General features: G+C 37.0%; 1 pseudogene; it reads right to left on the bottom strand.

Annotated features, from left to right (window-relative positions):
• Positions 1-2,836: 2,836 nt before the first annotated feature.
• Positions 2,837-8,230, bottom strand: LOC143671451 (2-phosphoxylose phosphatase 1-like; annotated as a pseudogene).
• Positions 8,231-11,659: the final 3,429 nt, after the last annotated feature.

Raw genomic sequence — 11,659 nt, 5'->3', positions numbered from 1 at the left:
ATGCATGTATGTGAAGATTTCTCAATAAAATAATAAAAAAAGAAGAAATAGAATATATCACAAACTATTTATTAGCAAAGAGATTAAACCAGTAATCAAAAATGTCCTAACAAATTAAAGCCCAGGACTAGACAACCTCACAGGAATATTCTACCAAACATTTGAAAAAGGCTTAACACTGATTCTGCTCAAAATCCTTAACTCATTCTTCAAGGACATCACCCTCATATGAAAGCCATATAAAGATATCCGAAGAAAATAAAATTACAAACCAATATATTTTATGAATTTGATTCAAAAATCCTCCTCAAAATAAAAGCAATCCAAATCCAACATCATATTAAGGAATTAAGCACTATGATCAAGTGGATTTATCCCTACTATGTTAAATTGGTTCAACATAGAAAACCAATTAATTTAGTATACCACATTAACACAATAAAAGATGAATAACTGATCACTTCAATTGATGCAGAAAAAGTTTTTGACAAAAATCTACCACCTTATATTGAATAAAATACTTAGAATACACAGAAAAGAAGGAAACTTGCAACATGATAAAGGGCACATTTGAAAAGCCCACAGAATACATTTTGCTAATGGTGAAAAACTGATAGATTTCCCTGTAAAATTAGGGAAAGACAAGGATGACCACTATTATCACTGCTATTCATTATTGTACTGAAAGTTCTTCCAGAGCAATTAGGCAAGAAAAAGAACTAAAAGACATCCAAAGAGGAAAGGAAGAATTAAAACTTTCCCCATCGGCAAATTTCATGATCTTAAATTCAGAAAACTCTGAAAAATCCACCGCAAAGCTCCTAGAACTGACAAATTAACTCAGCAAAGTGGCTGGGTAGAAGTTAAGCACCCCCAAATCAGTAGTGTTTATATTCACAAGCAATGAAATATCAGAAGAAGAAATTAAAAGAAAAAATCCATTGCAAGAGCAGCTAAAAGAATCAAATAACTGGGAATATAGCTAATTAAAGCCAAAAGATTTTGTGCACAGAAAATTTCAAAACATCACTAAAGAAATCAAAGAAGACCTGAATAAATAGGAGGACATTCTGTGTTCATGGATTGGAAGACCAAATATGGTTACTATGTCATTCCTACTCAGAACAATTTATACATTCAGAACAAATCCCTGTCAAAATTCTAACACCTTTCTTTGCAAAAATGGAAAAGCCAATTATCAAATTTATGTGAAAGGAAAAAGTGCTCTGAATAGCAGGAAACATCATGATAAAGAAGTATGAAGTTGTACCCATATCTCCAGGTCTTCAAAGTTTTTAGAAAGCTACCATAATCAAAACAGCATGATACTGACACAAGGACAGACAAACCAATGGAATCAAACTGAGAGCTCTGGAGTCAACCCTCACATTTATGGACACCGGATTTTTTATGTTTAAAATTTTTATTTATAGAAACAGGCATATTCAAATACAACCCTGAACAAATAAATGGAGAAAAGGCTGGGATTCCAGTGACACTGGAGAATCTCACTTGCACTTTACATTTCCTTGCACAGCACATGCACTGTTAGTTCATCAATCACAGATTTAATTATAATTGCTTCTAATATATAAAATGCCATGTAAAGATAATTTAACCATCTTGTAATGAAGTTCTTTCAAAAACTTATTTAAAAATCAATTAAAATTTACCATTTGAAACTGATGAAAATGATTTAAAAACTGGTCCTATTCTATGGTCTGTCCAAGGAAATGAGCCATAATTAGTTTTATTGGGAGAAAGTGCATGAATTCACCCTCTGACCCACTTCGGATCACCAAGCAGATATTGAATATTTCTATATGAATAAGAGCACATCTAAAACTAGTCTTAGAAAATATTTTCCTAAGTTATAATACTGAATGGATTACAAAAATTCAGCATATACAGCAAAGAGACTACAGCAGACAAATGTTTAAAACATACTTAAAGCTACCTTTTACCACATTCATCATGAATATCAGATATGATGCTAATGTTTTTTTCCCTGATTCATTCTGATTCAAAGTTTATTCCCCCTTCCCCACCCCACACCTAAGTTTTGTGATAATGTCACAGGCAGGCCAAATTCTGTTTCAAGCAGAAATTCCCAGAAGCACCACTATTGAAAAATTCTTGGTATTCAATCAGTTTTCAAAGGGCTGAAAGTGCAACTATAGTAGAGACTGTTTCTTAAACCAAGTGTGGGCAAATCACAGGCCATGGGCTAAATCTCCACACAACCTCTTTTGTACCACCTGTGGACACAGCCATGCTCCCCTGTTTAAATACTGCCTGTGGTTGAATTTATGCTACAACAGCAGAGTTGGGAAGTTGCAACAGAGATTTGAAGGTGGCCTCTTGGCGTGGAAAGTCTATTAAAACATTTACTATCTGTCCCTTTGCAGAAGAAATTTGCCCATCCCTGTTTTAGATAAGTCACTTGAAGAAATTTTTCACTGAGCAGGGACAAAGGTAAGACTGTCCAGTACTAAGAAAATTTTGGTTGGAATTTGGTTCCATCATTTGATACCCTCTCAAGCCAAAAGAATGCAAATTTGGATTGGCAACTTTGGCATTCTAAGTCAAGTCTGCCTATGATAAAGTACCTTCCTTTCACAGTGAACTGGCAATTGGGCATCAAATAACTCACGAAGCCAGATTACAGTAACATGCTTATTATTCAATCCAAATCATCTATCAGGCTCCCAAACAGTATTTCTGGCTTTTATGAATCGATATTCATGTACTCTTAGCAATGGAAAGAACTAGAAAAGGACTTTTCCCAACCCTTTGGTACTGGCATGGATCTTACAAGCACTGTGCTTTGTGTTGTTTAGAATCCTTCTCTGTGATGTGCATCATAATAATTTGTACTACTATGATCCAGGGCTATAAACATGTCACTTTTGACAAAGCAGGCAAAGATTTTGAGGGGATTTGAGAGAGTGCTTGTGCTCCTGACAAAAGGAGCTGTGGAATGTGACATCCACACCTCTGAAAAGAATCTGGATAGAATGTTCATGGGGCTTTTTTCTGTCTTGCCAGAGCTCAAAGATCAACCTGGCCACAAACCTTGGAAATGTGACTTCCATCAGGCCCAATGCACAGAGAACTGGTGACAGGGTAACATTGTGGCAGAGTATAGGGCAAAGAGCTCTTTTAAAAAAAATTAATTAAATAATTAATTAATTAATTTTTATTAATAAAACCAATCATCATACAGTATGAACATTCTTTTTTATCACATAGTTGTATATTCATCATCATAATTACTTTTTAGAACATTTGCATCAATTCAGAAAAAGAAAACAGAAAAAAATTCATACATACCATCATACATACCATACCTCTTACCCCTCCCATTCATTGATCACTAGCATTTCAAACTATTAAATTTGTTTTGACATTTGTCCCCCCATTATCTATTTATTTTTAATCCATATGTTTTACTCATCTGTCCATAAGGTAGATAAAAGAAGCATCAGACATAAAGTTTTCACAATCACACAGTAACTTTGTGAAAGCGTTATCGATATACAGTCATCTTCAAGAAAAATGGTTACTGGAACACAGCTCTACACTTTCAGGCAGTTCTCTCCATCCTCTCTGTTATATCTTAACTAAAAATGTGATATCTATTTAATGCATAAGAATAACCTCCAGGTTAACCTCTCGACTCACTTTGGGATCTCTCAGCCATTGACACTTAATTTTGTCTCATTTTGCTCTTTCCCCTTTTGGTTGAGAAGGTTTTCTCAATCCCTTGGTGCTGATTCCCAGCTCATTCTAGGATTTCTGTCCCATGTTGCCAGGAAGGTCCCACATAGAGAGAGGAGGGCAGTGAGCTTGCTTGTCGTGTTGGCTGAGAGAGAGAGGCCACATCTGAGCAACAAAAGAGGTTCTCTTGGGGGTGACTTTTAGGCCCAATTTTAAGTAGGTTTAACCTATCCTTTGTGGGGTTAAGTTTCATATGAACAAACCCCAAGATCGGGGGCTCAGCCTATTGCTTTGGTTGTCCCTGCTGTTTGTGAGAATATCAAGAAGTCCCCACTTGGAAAAGTTGAATTTTCCCCCTTTCTCACCATTCCCCTAAAAGAACTTTGCAAATACTTTTTTATTCACTGTTCAAATCCTTCTGGGATTTATTGAGGCATCACTCTGGACAAACTAACAAAATCTCATGCCCTACTCAGGGTTCCATGTACTTATGGTGTTCAATTAAGCTGTACACATAAGTTATAATAGGAAATGCACTAGTCAAAATATAACTTCTGTACAAAATAAACATTTTTTGCTTTAGTTTCACACATAAGTTGAAGTTTTAAAATATAAATTACCATCTATTTTCGACACCTTGCATTATTAACATTCCTTTGTTCTTCCTCATGCAAAACATTTTTAAATTTGTACATTAGTCACTATCATTATACACTCTAGGTATTCCTAGGTTGTACCATCTCAGTCTTTATCATATATCTTTCCTTCTAATTTCATTTGTGTCCCCTTAAGTTCTCCCTCTATCATTCTCACATTCAGCTTCATTAAGTGTTCTAACATTATTGCATTCCAATTAGGTAGTATTGTGCTATCCATTTCTGAATTACAGAGAAAACTATAAGAAATTGTTAAAATAAATCATGGAAGACCTAAATAAATGGAAGGGCATACTGTGTTATAGATTGGAAAACTAAATATAGTTAAGATGTCAATTCTACCTAAATTGATTTACAGATTCAATGCAATACCAATTAAAATCCCAAAAACTTACTTTTCAGAAATAGAAAAACCATAAGCAAATTTATCTGGAAGGGCAGGGTGCTCTGAATACCTAAAAATATCCTGGGAATGGAAAATGAAGTTAGAGGTCTCATACTACCTCACATTAAGGCATGTTACAAAGCTACAGTGGTCAAAACAGCATGCTACTGGCATAAATATTATGCTGACCAATGGAATTGAATAGATTGTTCAGATATAGACCCGCTCATCTATGACAATTGATCTTTGATAAAGCAGTCCAGCCAACTCACCTGGGACAGAACAGTCTCTTCAATAAATAGTGCCTAGAAAACTGGATATCCACATGCAAAAGAATGATAGAGGATCCATATCTCACACCCTCTACAAAAATTAACTCAAAATGGATCAAAGACCTAAACATTGGATCTAAGACCATAAAACCATTAGAAGAAAATGTAGGGAAATATCTTACAAATCTTATAATAGAAGGTGGTTTCCTAGACCTTACACCCAAAGCACCAGCATTGAAGAAAGAAAGAAATAAATGGGAACTTCTCAAAACAGAACTCCTTTGTGCATCAAAGAACTTCATCAAGAAAGTAAAAAGACATCCTATACAATGGGAGACAATATTGTGGAATGATATATCAGATAAAGGTCTAGTATCCAGAATATATAAAGAGATTGTTCAACTCAACAACAAAAAGACAGACAACCCAATTACAAAATGGACAAAAGACTTGAACAGACACTTCTTAGAAGAGGAAACGCAAATGGCTGAAAAGCACATGAAAAGATGCTCAACTTTCCTGGCTATTAGGGAAATGCAAATCAAAACCACAATGGGATATCATCTCACACCCTCCAGAATGGCCATTATCAATGAAACAAAAATGACAAGTGCTGGACAGGATGTGGATAAAGAGGCACACTTATCCACTGTTGGTGGGAATGCCAAATGGCACAAGTACTGCAGAAGGCAGTTTGGTGGTTCCTCAGGAAGCTAAGTATAGAATTGCCATATGACCCGTCAATACCAATGCTAGGTATCTACTCAGAGGACATGAGGGCAGAGAAACAAACGGACATTTGCACACCAATGTTTATAGCAGCATTATTTACAAATGTCAATAGATGGAAACAGCCCAAATATCCATCAACAGATGAGTGGCTAAACAAGCTGTGGTATAAACATATGATGGAATATTATGCAGCTGTAAGACAGAATAAAGTTATGAAGTATGTAACAACATGGATGAACCTTAAGCACATTATGCTGAGTGAGATTAGCCAGAAACAAAAAGACAAATACTGTATGGTCTCACTGATATGAACTAACATTCATGAATGAACTTGGATAATTTCAGTTAAGAACAGAGGTCATCAAGAGATAGAAATAAGGTAGATATTGGGTAATTGGAACTGAAGGGATACAGATTTTTTTTTAAAAATTCATTAATAAAGCAATCAACATACAATATGAACATTCTTTTCTTATTACATAGTTTTATAATCATCATCGTGATCACTTCTTAGAAAATTTGCATCAATTCAGAAAAAGAAATAAAAAGAAAACAGAAAAAAAATCATGCATACCATACCCTTACCCCTCCCTTTCATTGATCACTAGCATTTCAATCTACTAAATTTATTTTAACATTTGTTCCCTGTATTATTTATGTTTAATCCATATGTTTTACTCATCTGTCCATAAGGTAGATAAAAGAAGCATCAGACACGAAGTTTTCACAATTACACAGTCAACATTGCAAAAACTATATCATTATACAATCATCTTCAAGAAACATGGCTACTGGAACACAGCTCTACATTTTCAGGCAGTTCCCTCCAGCCTCTCTGTTACACCTTAACTAAAAACGTGATATTTATTTAATGCATAAGAATAACCTTTAGGCTAACCTCCTGACTCTCTTTGGGACCTCTCAGCCATTCACTCTTAATTTTGCCTCATTTCACTCTTTCCCTTTTCAGTCAAGAAGGTTTTCTCAATCACTTGGTGCTGAGTCCAAGCTCATTCTACAGTTTCTGTCCCACACTGCCAGGAATATCCACACCCCTGTGAGTCATGTCCCATGTAGAGAGGGAGGGCAGTGAGTTTGCTTGTCCTGTTGGTTGAGAGAGAGATGTCACATCTGAGCAACAATAGAGATTCTCTTGGGGGTGACTCTTAGGCCTAATTTTAAGTAGGCTTAGCCTGTCTTTTGCAGGGTTAAATTTCATATGAACAAACCCCAAGATAGGGGGCTCAGCCTATTGCCTTTGTTGTCCCCACTGCTTGTGAGAATATCAAGAATTCTGCACTTGGCAAGGTTGAATTTTCCCCCTTTCTCACCATTCCCCTAGAGGACTTAGCAAATGCAGAGAGCTCTTCTTTCCTACCTTCCACAGCATGCCATATCTGGTCAATGGTTTGATTCAAGATAGGGTGTGTCCAGCAACACACACACAGATACAGTTTCATCTCCCACCTCTCTCTCATCCTTTATCTTATGCTTCTTGGGTACCTTGATGTGCTCCATGTGAAATAAGCCATTTCTGGTGCATGGGAAGTTCACATTGTGGCACAAATGGCAGAGCATGAAATCTGTGGGGTTTGCAGCCTGGATGTGCTTGGTGGAAATGTCCACAATCTTGGCCATCTACCCATAGGTCTTCTACAGCTGGCTGTTTTCTAAATCTTGGAGGCCCTTATGATGGTGCTCCTTTTCCAGATACTGGTTTCTTGCAGAGCAATAGTAATTTCCAAAGCAGATGAGAGCATTCAGCTCGTGACTGAAATTAATATTCTTCTAGTCAAAATCTAGGAGAAAGACTTTAAGAAGGGTTTTCCCACTTTTTAGAGCCTGGCTTTTCCCAGTGGTCTCTAAAATTATGGTCTGGGGACCAGCCACTGGGCAGGACTTTATACTTCTTTAGATAGATGTCCTTCAGTAGGTGGCCATTCTGCAAATACTGCACAACTGCTGACTGCATGAGTCTGCCATCTCACACAACAGGTGGTTGGGGTAGGAAGGCAGGGAGTTTAAATGGCTTTCAAAAGATGTTCTGGTTCCTTTTGACATGTGACTAATAAAAGCTTCCAGTTTAAAGGTGATATGGTTTCCTGTAAGTCACCAGAGTGCAGTTAATTTCTGGTCACTTCATTTGGAAACGGTATAAAGCTTGTAGCTATCCCCTTGGCAAATGAACACATGCATGGAGACCAGCTTGAGATGATGCAGACCATGACTTTCCATGTTGTGCTCAGCACCCTTGGAATCTTGCAGTACAGAAGAGCTTCACAGACTGGGTCCATCCTAGGGGTCTCCGTGACTGGGTGAGGCATGATTCTCTTTCAACTCTTTCTGCTCAATCTATTGTTAGCTGTTGACACTCAGATCAGGTGGAAGAACTTCAGGCTAAGCATCATGAAGGCCAGCAGCACTGCCAGGGCCAGAAGCAGCAAGAAGTGATTGCAGAAAAGCATTATTACTTGCTCAATTTGCTCTTCAAGATTTCACCTCAAATCAGGAACATGCCTTGGACTCTGAAGAAAGGCCACCAGCATCTGGAACACCTCTGTGAGCTTGGGAGGAATGGGGCTTATATCTGCTGGTCCCTGCTCCCAGTTCATTGGTTTCAGCTTCTGATTCCAGTGGCTTTCTCTCTGGGTCTTCTCCGGGTTGTTTCTCTCTCTAGGAGTTTGTGGGTCCTCTCTTAACTTCTCCAGGGCAAACACTTAATTTCATCTCTTATTTTAGCATCTCCCAGGATGCTTTCTTTTATATATATATTTTTTATTAATTTTGATTTTTTAAAAAAACTTACAAGAAACATAAACATTCTTAACATATGATCATTCTGTACTACATATTATCAGTAATTCACAATATCATCACATAGTTGCATATTCATCATCGTGATCATTTCTTAGAACATTTGCATCAATTCCAAAAAAGAAATAAAAAGCCAACAGAAAAAAAATAAAATGAAAACAGAAAAAAATTATACATCCATACACCTTACCCCTCCCTTTCATTGATCACTAGTATTTCAAACTAAATTTATTTTAACATTTGTTCCCCCTATTATCTATTTTTATTCCATATGTTCTACTCATCTGTTGACAAGGTAGATAAAGGGAGCATCAGACACAAGGTTTTAAAAATCACACAGTCACATTGTGAAAGTTATATCATTATACAATCATCATCAAGAAACATGGCTACTGTAACGCAGCTCTGCATTTTCAGGCAGTTCCCCCCTAGCATCTCCATTACATTTGGATAACAAGGTGATATCTAGTTAGTGCATAAGAATAACTTCCAGGATAACCTCTCAACTGTGTTTGGAATCTCTCAGCCATTGACACTTTGTCTCATTTCACTCTTCCCCTTTTGGTCGAGAAGGTTTTCTCAATTCCCTGACGATAGATCTCAGCTCATTCTAGGGTTTTTCTCCATCCCCTGATTCTGAGTCTCAGCTCATTCTAGGATTTCTGTCCCACGTTTCCAGGAAGTCCCACATCCTTGGGAGTCATGTCTCACATAGACAGGGGGAAGGTAGTGAGTTTTCTTGTTGTGTTGGCTGGAGAAAGAGGCCACATCTGAGCAACAAAAGTGGTTCTCTTGGGGATGACTCTTAGATCTAATTTTAAGTAGGCTTGACCTATCCTTTGTGGGGTTAAGTTTCATATGAACAACCCCCAAAACTGGGGGCTCAGCCTATAGCTTTGGTTGTCCACATTGCTTGTGAGAATATCAACTCAACTTGGGGAGGTTGAATTTTCCTGCATTCTCACCATTGCCAAAGGGGACTTTGCAAATACTTTTCCACTCACTGATCAAATCACTCTGGGATTCATCAGGGCATTACTCTGAACAAACCAACAAAATCTCATGTTCTACCCAAGGTTCCATGTACTTGTGTTGTTCAACCAACTATCTACATAAGTTATATTAGGAAATGCACTAGTCAAAATATAAATTTTGTACAAAATAAACATTTTTTGCTTTGGTCTCACACATAAGTTGACATTTTAAAATACTAATTGCCATCTGTTTTCAGGACCCTGCAGTAATGGCATTCATTTGTTTTCCCTTATGCAAAAACATTTTTAAAATTTGTACATTTAGTCACTATCATTATACACCCTAGGCATTCCTAGATTATACCATCTTAATCATTGTTATCTATCTTTCTTTAGAATTTCATTTATGCCCCCAGCCCTCCTCCCTCTATCATTCTCACATGCAGCTTCATTCAGTGTTTTAACATAATTGCATTACAGTTAGGTAGTATTGTGCTGTCTGTTGTCCATTTATGAGATTTTATACTCAGTCTTGTTGTACAATCTGTATCCCTTCACGTCCAGTTACCCAATTACTTACCCTATTTCTATCTCCCGATGGTCTCTGTTGCCAACAAAATGTTCCAAGTTTATTCACTAATGTCAGTTCATATCAGTGAGACCATACAGTATTTGTCCTTTTGTTTTTGGCTAATCTCATTCAGCATAATCTCCTTAAGGTCCATCCATGTTATTACATACTTCATAACTTTATTCTGTCTTACAATTGCAGAATATTCCATCATATGTATATGCAACAGTCTGTTTAGCCACCCATCTGTTGATGGACATTTTGGCTGTTTCCATCTCTTGGTAATTGTAAATAATGCTGCTATACTCATTGGTGTGCAAATGTCCATTTGTGTCCTTGCCCTCACATCCTTTGAGTAGAGACAGCATATAGATGGGTCCTGTTTTTTAATCCCTTCTCCCAGTCTATGTCTTTTTATTGGGGAGTTTAATCCATTAACATTTAGTATTATTACTGCACAGGTAGTACTTTCTTCTACCATTTTCTCTTTTGGCTTTTATATGTCATATCTAATTTTCTTTCTTTTTACCTTTACTCAAAGTCTTCCTTTCTACACTCTTCTCCACACCTCGGTCTTCTGTCTTCGTATCTGTCTCTACTGCTCCCTTTTGTATTTCCTGCAGATCTGGTCTCTTGGCCACAAATTCTCTCAGTGATTTTTTGTCTGAAAATGTTTTAATTTAGCCCACATTTGTGAAGGACAATTTTGCTGGATATAGAATTCTTGGTTGCCAGTTTTTCTCTTTTAATAATTTAAATATATCATCCCACTGGCTTCGCAACTCCATGGTTTCTGCTGAGAAATCTATGCATAATCTTATTGGGCTTCCCTTGTATGTGATGGATTGCTTTTCTCTTGATACTTTCAAGATTCTCTCTTTCTCTTTGACCTCTGACATTATGATTAGTAAGTGCCTTGGACTACATCTGTTTGAATCTATTCTCCTTGGGGTATGCTGCACTTCTTGGATCTGTAATTTTTTTTTTTTTTTTTTTAAAGGAAAGACAGAGAGAAGGAAGGAAGGAAGGAAGAAAGGGAAACATTTTTAAACATTTTCTTGTTTTATTGTATTCTGTTTCTCCGTTTTTGTTACATGGGCTGGGGCCGGGAATCGAACCGAGGTCCTCCGGCATAGCAGGCAAGCACTTTGCCCGCTGAGCCACCGCGGCCCGCCCTGGATCTGTAATTTTAAGTCTTTCATAAGAGTTGGGAAATTTTCAGTGATAATTTCCTCCATTAGTTTTTCTACTCCTTTTCCCTTCTCTTCTCCTTCTGGGACACCTACAACATGTATATTTCTGCACTTCATATTGTCATTCAATTCCCTGAATCCCTGCTCATATTTTTCCATTTTTTCCCTGTATTTTCTTTTTCTTGTCAGATTTCAGATGTTTCATCCTCCAGTTTACTAACCCTATATTCTGCCTCTCAAAGTCTAACATCGTAGGTTTCCATTGTTTTTTTTCATCTCTTCTACCATGCCTTTCATTCCCATAAGTTCTGTGATTTGTTTTTCCAGAATTTTGATTTCTTC

This window comes from Tamandua tetradactyla, chromosome X (genome assembly GCF_023851605.1).
Source record: "Tamandua tetradactyla isolate mTamTet1 chromosome X, mTamTet1.pri, whole genome shotgun sequence".
Classification (NCBI taxonomy): Eukaryota; Metazoa; Chordata; class Mammalia; order Pilosa; family Myrmecophagidae; genus Tamandua; species Tamandua tetradactyla.
This window is presented reverse-complemented; position numbering and strand designations above follow the sequence as displayed.